Below are 12,784 nucleotides of genomic sequence, written 5' to 3' on the forward strand. Positions count from 1 at the left end.
GTTTTCTTGTGCGTTTATTGTCAAAGTGGTGAGAGGCATCCAGTATCTTGAAGACTTTTCTTTCAGCCAAGAATTCTTAAATATATGGAATTCACCTCGAATTGTAAGGAATGGTTACTTAAAAACACAACATCCTTTTCTACTCCAGTTCCAGAGGAAGCTTGGTGGACATGCACAGCTAACATGGAAGTACTATAATTTAACTGAAGTCTTTGTACAGACAGCAAACCCGTTTCTGCAGCCACTGTTGTTAGTCTCTTGATTCATAATGACTTAAGCACACTTGACATCAACTGCATCAAGATGTGACATGTTTTATAAGAAAAAGAAAAAAAAACATTTAAAATAAAAAAAATATTTTTAGGTATTTTCAAAAACAAACTGGCTTTTAAATAAATTTGCTTCCATATTGGTTGGATAAGACAAAATAGTGATTAGACTGAGTGGGAAGTGATTATAAAGGCTTTAGGTATCAGTTCCATATTTTTCAAAGCCAAATATGTAAATGCTAAGGAAAGAAAACAAAGAGAAGATTCCAATCTTGTAATTTAATATTGTTATTAAAACTTTAATGTATCCTATTCTTTAACATTTGGTGTTAATATAAAATTACTTGGCGATGCTTGACATTTGAAATAAACATTTTTCTATTGTTTTATTTGCAAGTGGTCCAATTGATTTTGCTTAGCTACAGTTTGGTCATAAATCAAATGAGTTTAAAGATGTTATCAAATTGCTAGGTTCCCAGAGAAAATTGTCCCTTTTCAGAAGGGCAGGCAGTTTCTAGAGTAGAAACTTGTCCCAAAACAGTATCTGAATCTGTTTTTAGTATATCTTACTATATGTAAAGAAATATTTAACATAAAGCATTTAATCTATGTGGATAAATGCTAATAGATTTTAAAAGCTAATATTAAAAAAATATATAATATGTGAGGTTCCATTTAAAAATGTTTGAGCTTGCAGAAGAGAACTATTAGTTGCAAATGAAGTTAGGAATGCCTAGAAAGCAGCTTTTTAAATATTTGCCCATGGATCAAAGTCCATAAACTAAATCTAACTTTTTTGTTTTCCAAATTATAAGAGCTGTAATAAGCCTTATATATTAAGAATAATTTAAGAGCTTTTGAGTCACCTGCATCATAGTTTCTTCCCATTGCCATCAATAAAAACAACTTTAATACCTTGTATTTATACTTACTCCTCAGGTGGAATGGCTCTTTTAATATGCCCAGTTGGGGATAAAACATCACATTTCTGTAACTTTTGACTAAAGAGCTTATATTTCTCTAGTTAAAAATTTAAAGGAACTCTCTTTCCCTTCATGAAAGGCCATTTATTTCTCTTAAACCTCCTAAAATAAAACTAATTTAGGGTATTAAACAATTGTTAACATCAAGTAGTCATTTTAAATATTTTTTATTCTCATTATTTCTGCAAGCAAGCCTTTGTGTAGCACTTGGTATCTTCTAAGTGCTGTGAAAGCAGTTTTACTGATTATGTTTCACAGAAGGGAATGAGAATGTGTTTGATGTGGGATCGAACATGGTGATATGTAGTATCATGATGTTCTTCACCAAATTTAACGTTCCCGATCAAAAATTCCAAGATAATACAATATAATTTCCGTACATTTCTCCTCATCAGGAATGTTGGAGGTGCATTTCAAGTTTTAATAATTAATGCTAGAATGACCAAATTGCAGACTAATTGTTTCCATACTGTACTTCAAATGAGTTTTTAAAAATGAAAAAGATGACTCTACACAATCAATGCTATTTATTGTACCACTGGGCCTACTCTTCTAAAAATTGTAGCTTATCAATTTTTCTCTGTCAAGCTTGAACTAATGTAAATAATTGAAATAATGTAAAGTTATATTTTCATGTTTTTATAGATACAACATGACAACAATACATAATGTAAGAATATTTCAACTATGGATAATGTTGATTGGATAATGCACATCTCAGTTACAAAGCAGTAATCATAGTTTAATATCCATGTAACGGTGCATCAATATATTGCTATATAAATATGTCTGTGTGCATATAAGTGAAAAGTGATCAAACAAGAGTGATGACAGCTGTCTAAAGGTTTTTTTATTCATTTTATATAAAAACTGTTCTGGAAAGACCAAAATGTTTATGAACTATTCTTATGTAAATTTACAACTGTCCTCTACTGTACTTTTTTGTTTACAGTATAGTACCTTATTTTCTGCTGTGTTAAGTGGGTGTCAAACTCCAAGGAGACATACACTTTCTACAACTTCTATTGAAGATATTGGAATTTCCAATTTTTCATGTGTACTATGTCGGAAAATGCTTTTGATTTTATTTTTAAATCTAACATCGGATGGCTTTCTCAGAGTGTTGTAAAAACTTCAATCATACATAAAACATGTTCTTACAAAAGGCAAAGATCTTTATTTTTTTATTGAATAGTTCTTTAAACTAATCATAGTGAGAAATCAAAAAGTATATTTAAGTTTATTCGAAACAAACCTGGCTGTTTCTATCAAACAAAGACATCTTTGCTCAATTTATAGGTCAACTAAGTACAAATGTAATAGAGTAGAAATAACTTTTTCTTTTTCAGCTAAAATGAGTAACATTTTCAGTATTCCAAGTCTACAATCATTAAGTGCTTTAGGCATATGAAGAACTATGACTGAATTTTCACATTTCTCGTTTTTTGGTAGATACAAATGTCCTACATTGCTATCATCAGCCATTGCACTGTGTTTTGTGAGATCAGTTGTTTCTATAGTCCTATTAAAGAGCCAGAATGGTGACTTGCTCTACAAATTCCATCAGGGAACGCATTTCCAGGCATATATGTTTCCAAAAATGTGGTCATTTATTTTACGAGAGTACTAATGAGAAACTAAAACAGTTCTGATTAAGTCTTTTTATAAAGGTGATCATTTCAGTATTTAGGCAGTCCCCTGTAGGTAAGTTCTAAAATTATTAAGACATTTTAGTTCTTCAAAATTGCACATAAAATTTCTTTCCAAAAATTGGTGGGTTTTAATATACTTAATGTTTAATGGATGAGTATGCAAATGCATCTGCTTAAAAATACAGTAATCTTGACTTTCCACTCTGCAAATACTCTAAATATTTTAGTGGTCATGGCAGGAAATTAAGCAAATGCAGACAAGCATTAACAATATAACAACCCTACAGGATGATTGCAACACAACACCTTAACCATACCATTTAAAAAGAACACTTACTGAAACTAATTAGAATTCAGTATGTTTTCTCCCCTTCTTTCTTTCCCCTATCTCATCATATACTAGAGTTATGAATCTAGTAAATTTAAAAAAAATAACTCAAGAATCACCTCCACCTTGAAATGTATCTGTGGGTTAACTTGTTTTCAGTTGGGTAGAACATATTATCTATTGCACTTTGAGAGCTGTCTAGTCTGTTATGTAAATTAATGTGCAATTTAGGCAAATAATCCATTTACCTCTAATTTGAATGAAGTAAGTAATGTTTTGATTGCCTTAGTTGCATAAATTCTGTCTTATCAATTTTAGTTGATAATGTATGCTTTATTAATATACTATGAACTTTGGAGATTTTATTGGTTAAGTATCACAAATTTTATATGAGCTTAAAATAAGCTTATTGAAGGAAATAGAAGAATGAGGTATATATATGTTTGAAAAGTAAAGTAATTTTGTGCAAGGGATTCTAATACTTAAAATTGGTTTATTTTTAAATCACCAACATGAAAGATGGGTAAGTATAAAAAAAAATCATCATGATATTCTGAAAAAAAATCAGGGGATGTATTAAAGAGTTTGTGAAAGTTGTAACCAATTTGATTAAAAGGAGGGGTTCATTTCTTACTCTATTGCTTTGACTAGACTATGACACTGGAAATTCAATTAGGTTCTATCAGTAAATTATACTTTCTCTGTCTCTGTGTTTTCAAATAATACCAGCTCATAGGCAGTGTATGGCACTCTAAGTACATGAAGGTTCAAAGATATTTATATAAATATGGTATTCAGGCACAGAGATGAATGCGAATGACCTACTACCTAGTACAAGCAAGGAAGTGCCTGGAGTAAACCTGGATCATAAGAATTTGTGGATACACTTTATATCTTGTCTCTATTCGTTTCCTTCATGCTTTACCATTTTACATTCTCTGCCTGCCCTTAAGTACAACTGCCATTTTTCAAATATTACACCTCAGATGGTCCCTCAGTTTTTAGTTTCATTCATCTTGCTTTTTTGCTTTTTCTCCGTCATATCCCATCTATTTCTGGCCTGTCTTTTATGAAAGATTTTGCTTGGAGGGCACTTGGAATACAGTTCATTTTGTCAAAGACAGGTCTGACAGTTTCAGAGTCTTCTTAATAGCTGTAATAAATGACTAAGAATTTCTCCAATGAAATAAAAATTTCCTGCAAAGCTCTATTTCTGCATGACTCACATATTCTGACCCAATAATTGCAAATGTGTGATATTCCTCCATGTACTTAAAGAGTCACACAATTTATAGACTTTTTGTAGGAAGTGGGAGGCTCTTCAATGGAGCAGGAAGACTGGGAACTCTATTTTTAATATATGTGCTCAACAGAATCTCTTTTTAAAGTCACTTTACAATGAGCACATGCCAATTGTCTATTTTAATTCCTCTCTCAAGCACTTCCCGATTATTCTCTAATTGCCCCCCCCACTAGGTATAAGTCAATTGTGCTATTGCACAACCAAATTCCTTTTCAAATAAGCATAAACTTACTGTTACTTCATTGGATATACCTGAATTCGCTGAATGAATTTGGTCATTTTTCTTTCTTTCTTTTTTCCTTTCAGGTTAATGTGCCAATTTCATTTTATTGTAAATTGGAATGTGGGGGAGTGGATTAAGCACTTGGGAGGGAGTCAAAACCAGGATTCTAGCTTTATCTCTCCTTGTTTCACGCCTCCCTTTGTCTCTGTCTTCTCAACTGGAGTATGTGGATACTAGGACTATCTCATGGCAATGATGCAAGGAAATTTAATATGATCATTTAAAACATAATATAACATTGTGTCTTCTTTAAAAACTGGCTTGAAGGAGTAAGTTTGTGCATTGGAGTGCCAATTGATGTGGAAAGGTTTTTGGCATTATTTATAAATTTGTTTCCTCATCTCAAACCATTAGAAAAGCCATTCTATCCTCTAACTTTCAGTCATTCAGCTACTGGTTCATTCTAAGAAAAAATATTTATTTAATGTGTCCTGAATAAACATAAAGTGAAGGTAAGGACTAAATTTGAAACCTGTATTTTAAGGACTAAGTATTATATGTTCTTTAAAGCATGCAGTTCTTTGATCCTGCTGACTTAGAAATACTATTGTCAGTATATGGATGACTCTGTGACATTCAAGAGTTCTATATTTCTGTCCCAACAATTTTCAACCAAGGCATTCAAATGTTAATTAAGAGTACATATCTGATAACATTCATTAACAATGTCCATAAATATGTACTCATATTTTTCTCTCTCTCAAAATTTAGATTGTGTAAATTTTGCTTGTCTGTAAATTTATTTGACATCTGATCAGTAGCTCTGTTTTCAAAGACTCAGATTAAATCCATTAACAAATTGCACAGTTTGGTAATTTTAAATTGTTGCCATCTGCATGGCTTACATATATCTACAATCTGTTTCTTTAGATAAGAGTTTAATTCAAATATCACTCAACATATTTTGATCAGCAGTGAAACAGTATCTTACAATCAAACTGCAGCAAAAATTTAAAAAAAAGTATTTTTAAAACAAGCTCATAATTTCTTAATGATGGGCCTGCCAACTGAGAATTTATTCATGAAAATTCTTAAAATGAAAGTGACTATCATTTTAAAAAAAATTTACTTAAACATTTCCATTAAATTACACCTAAATTAAAAAAGGATATTTAATTTCAAATGGAAAGCATTTTGAAGGAATTTACACTTTTTTTGGGTTTCCTAAACCAAAGAAAAATGCATTTTACATTTAGGAATTCATACATTATAGACATGATATTTTAAGTATCCCCCATCACATTTGCCAATATTAATAGGTAAGGAAGTCCATTTGGTAAGAATTGTAATAAAAATCGATTATAAGTTAACTTGTGTATATTTTCCACATCTTTTTTTTTTGGCTCATTATAATGTAATTTAGAAGATTTTTATGTAAAAATCACTTTTCCCTCCAACATCTCATGGTCAAGAATTTTGTGTTAAAAAAATCCTGTGCTTATTATAATTTTAAGCTATTGATATATTTTAACCATATCTAAAAACACTTTTGTGTAAATATTTATAGATTTAAAAGGATATAACCTCATAAAAATGATCTGTGAGGTTCTTAAAATACTTATGAAAATGGAAATCTGTAGTATTATAAACTGCCTTCTCTCCCTCCCCAAATTATATTTGGTTTGGCTTGTTATCTCAACTGATCAGAGGACAATTTTACTGAAGTCTAAGTCATGAGTTACAAGCATATGTAACCATTAATTTTACATGATTCTGAAATAATAGACAACATATCAGTCTTTACATATTCTTTTTGCAAATATGTGCCTTAGTTCTCAGTGAGGGTTAATATGGATAAGCAGTGTGAAGCTGTCATCTTTTTTGGGGTTCATTTTAAATTAAAATGCATTCTCATATTTATAACTATATTTAGTCTGTATCTTAAAAGCCTTTCAGGTCTGTTCTATGTGCATTATCTTGTCAGCTATTTATGTTAAAGAGATAAACATGTCTTTGTTCATTTTTATTTAATGTTGTTTATGTTTCTGTGCGTGTGTATGTTCATGTGTGTATTAAAAGAAATTCCACATCCTCTGTAGTATTTATCCTGCTAATTATTTATAATATTGCTGAGATACTTTCTAAGTTTTTTAATCAAAAAATATTACATGGATTACTGTAATTATAGAGATTTGAAAAGGGTTTTAAAAATTAAGCAACTATTTGGGTAGAACATATATGAGTCAAAGTGACTAAACCCAAGCACAAAATTATACCTTCAAATATCTTTTATAATTTGAAATCTGTTTTTAAGTATTTGGTTTTTCAAAATTGATTTTCCAAGATGTGTACTTCATAATTAGTTGTGAAACCATCTCTACAAAAGAAAGAAGTTGGAGTCACATTTACACCATGTGTCATCAGCATTTTCATCAAAATACAACAATAATAATAACAACAACAAAAAATGGGGAATAAAATTGTGCTTCAATATCTAGAAATGGTTTTCTGGAGATAGGAAAAAGCATATATCTCAATTATCGGATAGTTTCCAACATCAAAGGATAACTAGTTACCAATATAGTTTTCAGTGTCATGATTATCTTCAGGACACTCATTTCCTTGACTGAGGCATAGAGAAGTTAAGTCTTGGTCAACTGTTTACAGCTGGGAAAGGCCAAGTCAAGATTATAACCAGGGATGATTCCCAATTCCGGCCCTACTTCCTAACTCTCCCCTCCCTTTCCCACAGTGGATCTCTTTAGTTCTCAAACAGCTATATATAAGAAAAATAGGAGTCCTCAATAGGACACTTTTATTTTTCCATAATTAATGGTGTAACTTTTGAATTGGGATACACTTTTGTGATTGAATTTGTATGCAGAAATTTTCAAGCTCCCATTGGGGTAAATGGCATAAAACTGGCCAGAGAAACAGAATGACACTTGATAGTAATACAATTTTAAATGTTATTATACATTTTTAAGCAAGAATTTGCATTTATTTTTCTTGATGTCTTAAATATTTATGAGGAAAACAAAATCATTCAATCTAATAATAGGTAAACAAATATACATGCCCATCTTTGCTTGTTGGCTGTCCCAAGACCAATTTTGAAAAAGGTGGGATTATAAATACAAACACAAGCTGCCATTATTACATATTTGCTTCCAGAAAATGTGAAAATATTTTGCATGTAAAAATTTTAAGAAGTGGTTAAAATTATAGACTGAGAATATGCCCAATATACATTTTAATGTTTATTTTTATAGAGAGTTAATTAATTAACTATTTATAGAGTTAATTAATGTTTATGTTTATAGAGAGTGATTTTTTAGCTCTCTATGAGTTATAAAATACTAATATCTGGGTTTGCAGTTTATGTAAAGCTTCTGCATATCAAAATTTAGTATTACTGTATAGCAATGTATAAATTTCAAAATATTTCCATGTTTGGTTCTCAGGTTTATCTTCATTACTTACACATTATCACATCATGCCTATTAACATGCTGTCTTTCCAAATACAATGGCAAAACAAGAAAACATTTTAAAGCACAAAATTTATCATTTATGCCTGAAAAACATCCATAATTCGCTATTTTCACTTTTTCTGTTTTATCTTTATTTCCATAATGCGTCCTATGCACTTGGCCAGCTCTCATTCACAGGCATCCACATGATAATGATTCCCTTTTTATTTCCCCTTCTCTACTAATAAGACTCAACAAAAATACATAATTTGGGGGCACCTGGGTGGCTCAGTGGGTTAAGCTGCTGCCTTCTGCTCAGGTCATGATCTCAGGGTCCTGGGATCGAGTCCCGCATCGGGCTCTCTGCTCAGCAGGGAGCCTGCTTCCCTCTCTCTCTCTGCCTACTTGTGGTCTCTCTCTGTCAAATAAATAAATAAAATCTTTAAAAAAAATACATAATTTGGCATAAGCCTAGTAATCTCTCAAGTAGCATGTGAAAGATTGTTTTTTCTTATAAAACCTAGCCTGGATCTCCCCACCCCCTGCACCCCAAGCAAAGCTGATTAAGTACTTTGTGTGCATAAGTGCAGTGCTGTACCTAGTAAGCATCTCTCTGATCCAACAATGATGCTGTATTTTCAGTGATTTGCTTAAACATTTATTTCCATTATTATAGCATAAGCTTCCTGAAGGCAGGGAATAAATATGTTTTATTCATCCTTGAGTATTTAATGTTTCTTCAAAGTAATAATAATAATAATAACTCATACCTACAAAGCACATACTATGTGCAAGGCATCATTCAGTGAGGTTCAAACTGTAGTCATAACCCTCATTTTACAAACAAGGATTGTGAGGCACAAGGACACGGAGCAGTAAAATAATTTGTTCTGACTCATGGAGCTGGTAAGAGGTAGAAGCAGGTTTCATATCAGGGCATGATGGTGTCAGAGTTAGCTCACATGGGAAAATCCAGGTGACCAGAGGATGCTCAGTGATACAAATGGAGTCTAAAATTTTTTTAAATGAATAAGAGAAAAAATGAATTGAGGATTGGACTCACCAAACAGCCATACAAATGCCGGGAGCTCAGATGTATAATGAATACTCAAATATCACTGGACATAATAATCAAGTGGAGAAAACGGTATTTAGTGCAGTCCCCATGGGACAGTGGTATGTGTAGAGAAAAGGCTACTGTACTTAGTCACTTAGTCTAGAGCTCCATGACAGATGCCCTCCAGTAATAATAGACAACTGCTACGGTGCTGTCAAAAGAGGGTACATCACATTGGCTGAGTTTGGAGCCAGAGCAGAAATTACTAAGAAAATGAAGGCAAAGTTCAACATAAATCAGCCTCTTCTCCAAAGAAACATTTTATAGCACATTATTTTTACATAGTGTGTTTTTCTTCAAGTTGTATTTTATGACCAGTCCTGCAAATATCTAAATCAATAGAAATGTTTTATTTAGCAATCTTTATAATGACTTCCTTTTAAAAAGACCCACATTATTTCAATTTCTTTTTAGCTCCTTCACTGAATAAACCCTACTATCCACAATATGAATATAAATATTCCTGAGAGATTTCCTTTCTATCTCAATTTTTCTCCAATTATTCTCTCTCACTCTAGGGAAACCCAATTTTCATTATAGATTTAATCATCCTCTCTATACTGGGTTTTCCCAAATGTGTGTGGATAACCCTGATCTCTTTCCTTGATTCTAGACCTATATATTCTGCTCTCTAGTAGACTTCTTTAATATTAGTATCACCAATATTATTAAAATAATGGCTAATCCAGGACACCCAGGTGGCACAGTTGGTTAAGTGCCTGACTCTTGGTTTCAGCTCAGGTCATGATCTCAGGGTCTTGGAATTGAGTGCTGCATCAGCCTCCAACCTCAGTGAGGAGTCTGTTAAATTTTCTCTCTCTCCCTCTCAAATAAATACATAAACCTTAGAAAAAATGGCTCATATCCATTGAATATTCGTTGCCAGTCATAATTTGAACATTTCACATAGATCTATGCTTTTAATACCAGGATCTTATGAGTCTGATACTGTTAGATCCACTGTGCCTTAATGAAATAGGGGCAAAAGAGATTTCAAAACTTGCCCTAAGGGGGAACAGGTGGTGGGTAATAGGGAGGGCACGTATTGCATGGAGCACTGGGTGTTGTGCAAAAACAATGAATACTGCTACGCTGAAAAAAATAAATAAATTAAAACAAACAAACAAACAAACAAAAAGCTTACCCTAAGTCTCTGCTACAGCTAGAAATTCCCATAGACACTTCAATTTGAACAAATCCGAAACTGAATTTATCTCTCCAGCAAAAAATTTTCCTCCCTTCAGTAAATCTGTTTGTGGTTACATTTGGCTCTTAGGTTACTATTGCAAATGTGAAACTTCATATGCATAGAAAAAATATAAATAACATTTTCTCCATCTTAGTAAATGTAGGAGAAACTCTTTTACAGCCACTCTTTGCCCCTTCACAATCACAATTATGAACACACACAAATATTTATCAAGGTATTTTGAACAATTACAAATCTGATAGGAAAAAAAAAAATTTCCAAACACTCCTGATGTTTCCATTCCTGAAATTGTAATTCATTTCATTTTAACAGTTAAGTGCTCTTCCTTCTGTTATAATGATACCTAGAATATCTTCTGTCAGAGTTCCTGAGGGCTTACGTTAACTGTCTATGCATTCACTTAATTGTACATTTATTTATTCAGTGAGTATTTATTGAACATATGTGACAGGTTCCATATACAATAATATATGGTGCTTCTGTTATGTTTCATCTATCTTGCATGAAAAAGCAAATTGTTCAAGATGTTTTTCAAATTTCTTGTCTCTTACACATGTCTTATCCCTCTGTTGTCTCCTTATTATATTCCTAACTATTTGGATTTTGATCAAGTGAGATGGATCAAGGTGTGATGAGGGATTATAGGTGAGAGCATAAACTTAGCTCTCAGAGGTTAGTGGTGGTGGTGGTACTATTTACCAAGGCTGGAGATGAGAGGGGTGTGTGCAGGGCTTTTTGCTGTTGTTGTTGTTGGTTTCCTTGTTTCATTGCTTGATTTTGGTTATTGGATGGAATGGAAAATCAAGAAGTTTATTTTGGTCATAGGACTTTGAAATACCTATTTAGACCTCCACGTGAGACGGTCAAGTGAGCATTTGGATATATTCATGTTGAGATACACAATTTGGGATTGTCTATTAGCTTAGAGATTACACTTAAAGCTATAGGTGTGGATGAAATAATCCCAGAAATGTCTAAGTGTTGAGTCTTGGACCTCCAATGTTTAGAAGTAGGAATTTAAGCATGATCAGTGAAGACGACTGAGGAGCAGCCAGTGAAGATGGATAACATTGGGAAGGCTATTGTCCTATAAGGAGTCATATTAAGGAAATATCAGAAAGAATGGTGCTTATGGAAACCCTATAGCAGAAGACACCTAAAATGAATCAGATGAATAGAAGCTGGTAACACAGAGAAAGAGGCAAATTTAGTATACCCTTAGATGTCTTTACAAACAACAAATTAACGCATATTGGATATCATGCTTTCATTAGTCAGTGAGTACCAAAACAAAAGAACCAAGTGTATAAAGGTGCAGTATAGGAATTCACAACTAAAAGGTTCAAGAAAACTTTGTTTACTATAATGGCGTCATAGTCATGGAAACAGAGGTGCTTTGAAAAATCCCAATTTCTTACATTAATGAGATACCAGGAGTGCCCATTTTGAAGCCCACCAGAATTAGAAGGGGTGCCTTGTTACTTATGTTTCTGGATGGAATAACACTGGTTTGAAGTGTTTTGTTGGCTGCATATTAGCACGAGAGCACTGAGCAATAAAAATGAGATTCAATCATCCTGACAATTGTTAAGCTGAGTATTTGTGACAATTCTAAGGAAGAGAAGGCAAGTCCTGATTAACAGCATGAACTTTGGAAGCAGACACAACAGGTTCAAATCAAATAGGTGCTTTACCAACTATTATGTGTTAATTGGAAATTCATTTAATCTACCCATTCTTAACACATCAGGAAAATATAGATAGAAACAGTAGTTTTTTTTTTTGAATGATAAAGATTACATGATATACAACACAGAGCTTAGCCCAAGGTGGGAGCAACTTATGTTACCTTGCATCATACCATGTCAGTTTCTAATATGAGCATTTCTTTGACTCACTAGTCTGTGGAAAAATTATAGAAAGGCTTAGGAATGAATATGTTTACATAATTATTTTCCTATTATCACTAGATGTAAAGGCTATCTCTAAATGAAATATATTACTAATGCTGCTCCAAAATATAATTTTATGAAATCGTTGTCTGCATCTTTAATTGGCATTTCTTTATAAGTTTAATTTCCTTGCTTCTATTATAGACTATTATTTATAGTTGATGAAAACAAATTATGATTTCACAGAAATAGCTATGGGTTTATCTCATTCATTTCTGATTTTTCTACCCAACACTTACCACAAGAAATCATAAATCATTATAATGTTCCTTTGT

General features: G+C 32.4%; 1 protein-coding gene across 3 annotated transcripts in view; it reads left to right on the top strand.

Moving 5' to 3' along the window:
• The window catches only part of GRIA2 (glutamate ionotropic receptor AMPA type subunit 2), a 160,442-nt gene extending 159,077 nt beyond the window's left edge, over positions 1–1,365 (top strand). For all 3 annotated transcript variants that reach the window (XM_045997209.1, XM_045997208.1, XM_045997207.1), the window contains one exon: positions 1–1,365. This exon is cut by the window's left edge and continues 198 nt beyond it. The gene's annotated coding sequence lies outside the window, so the exon portion shown is untranslated.
• Positions 1,366–12,784: the final 11,419 nt, after the last annotated feature.

This window comes from Meles meles, chromosome 2, assembly GCF_922984935.1.
Source record: "Meles meles chromosome 2, mMelMel3.1 paternal haplotype, whole genome shotgun sequence".
In the NCBI taxonomy this organism is placed as follows: domain Eukaryota; kingdom Metazoa; phylum Chordata; class Mammalia; order Carnivora; family Mustelidae; genus Meles; species Meles meles.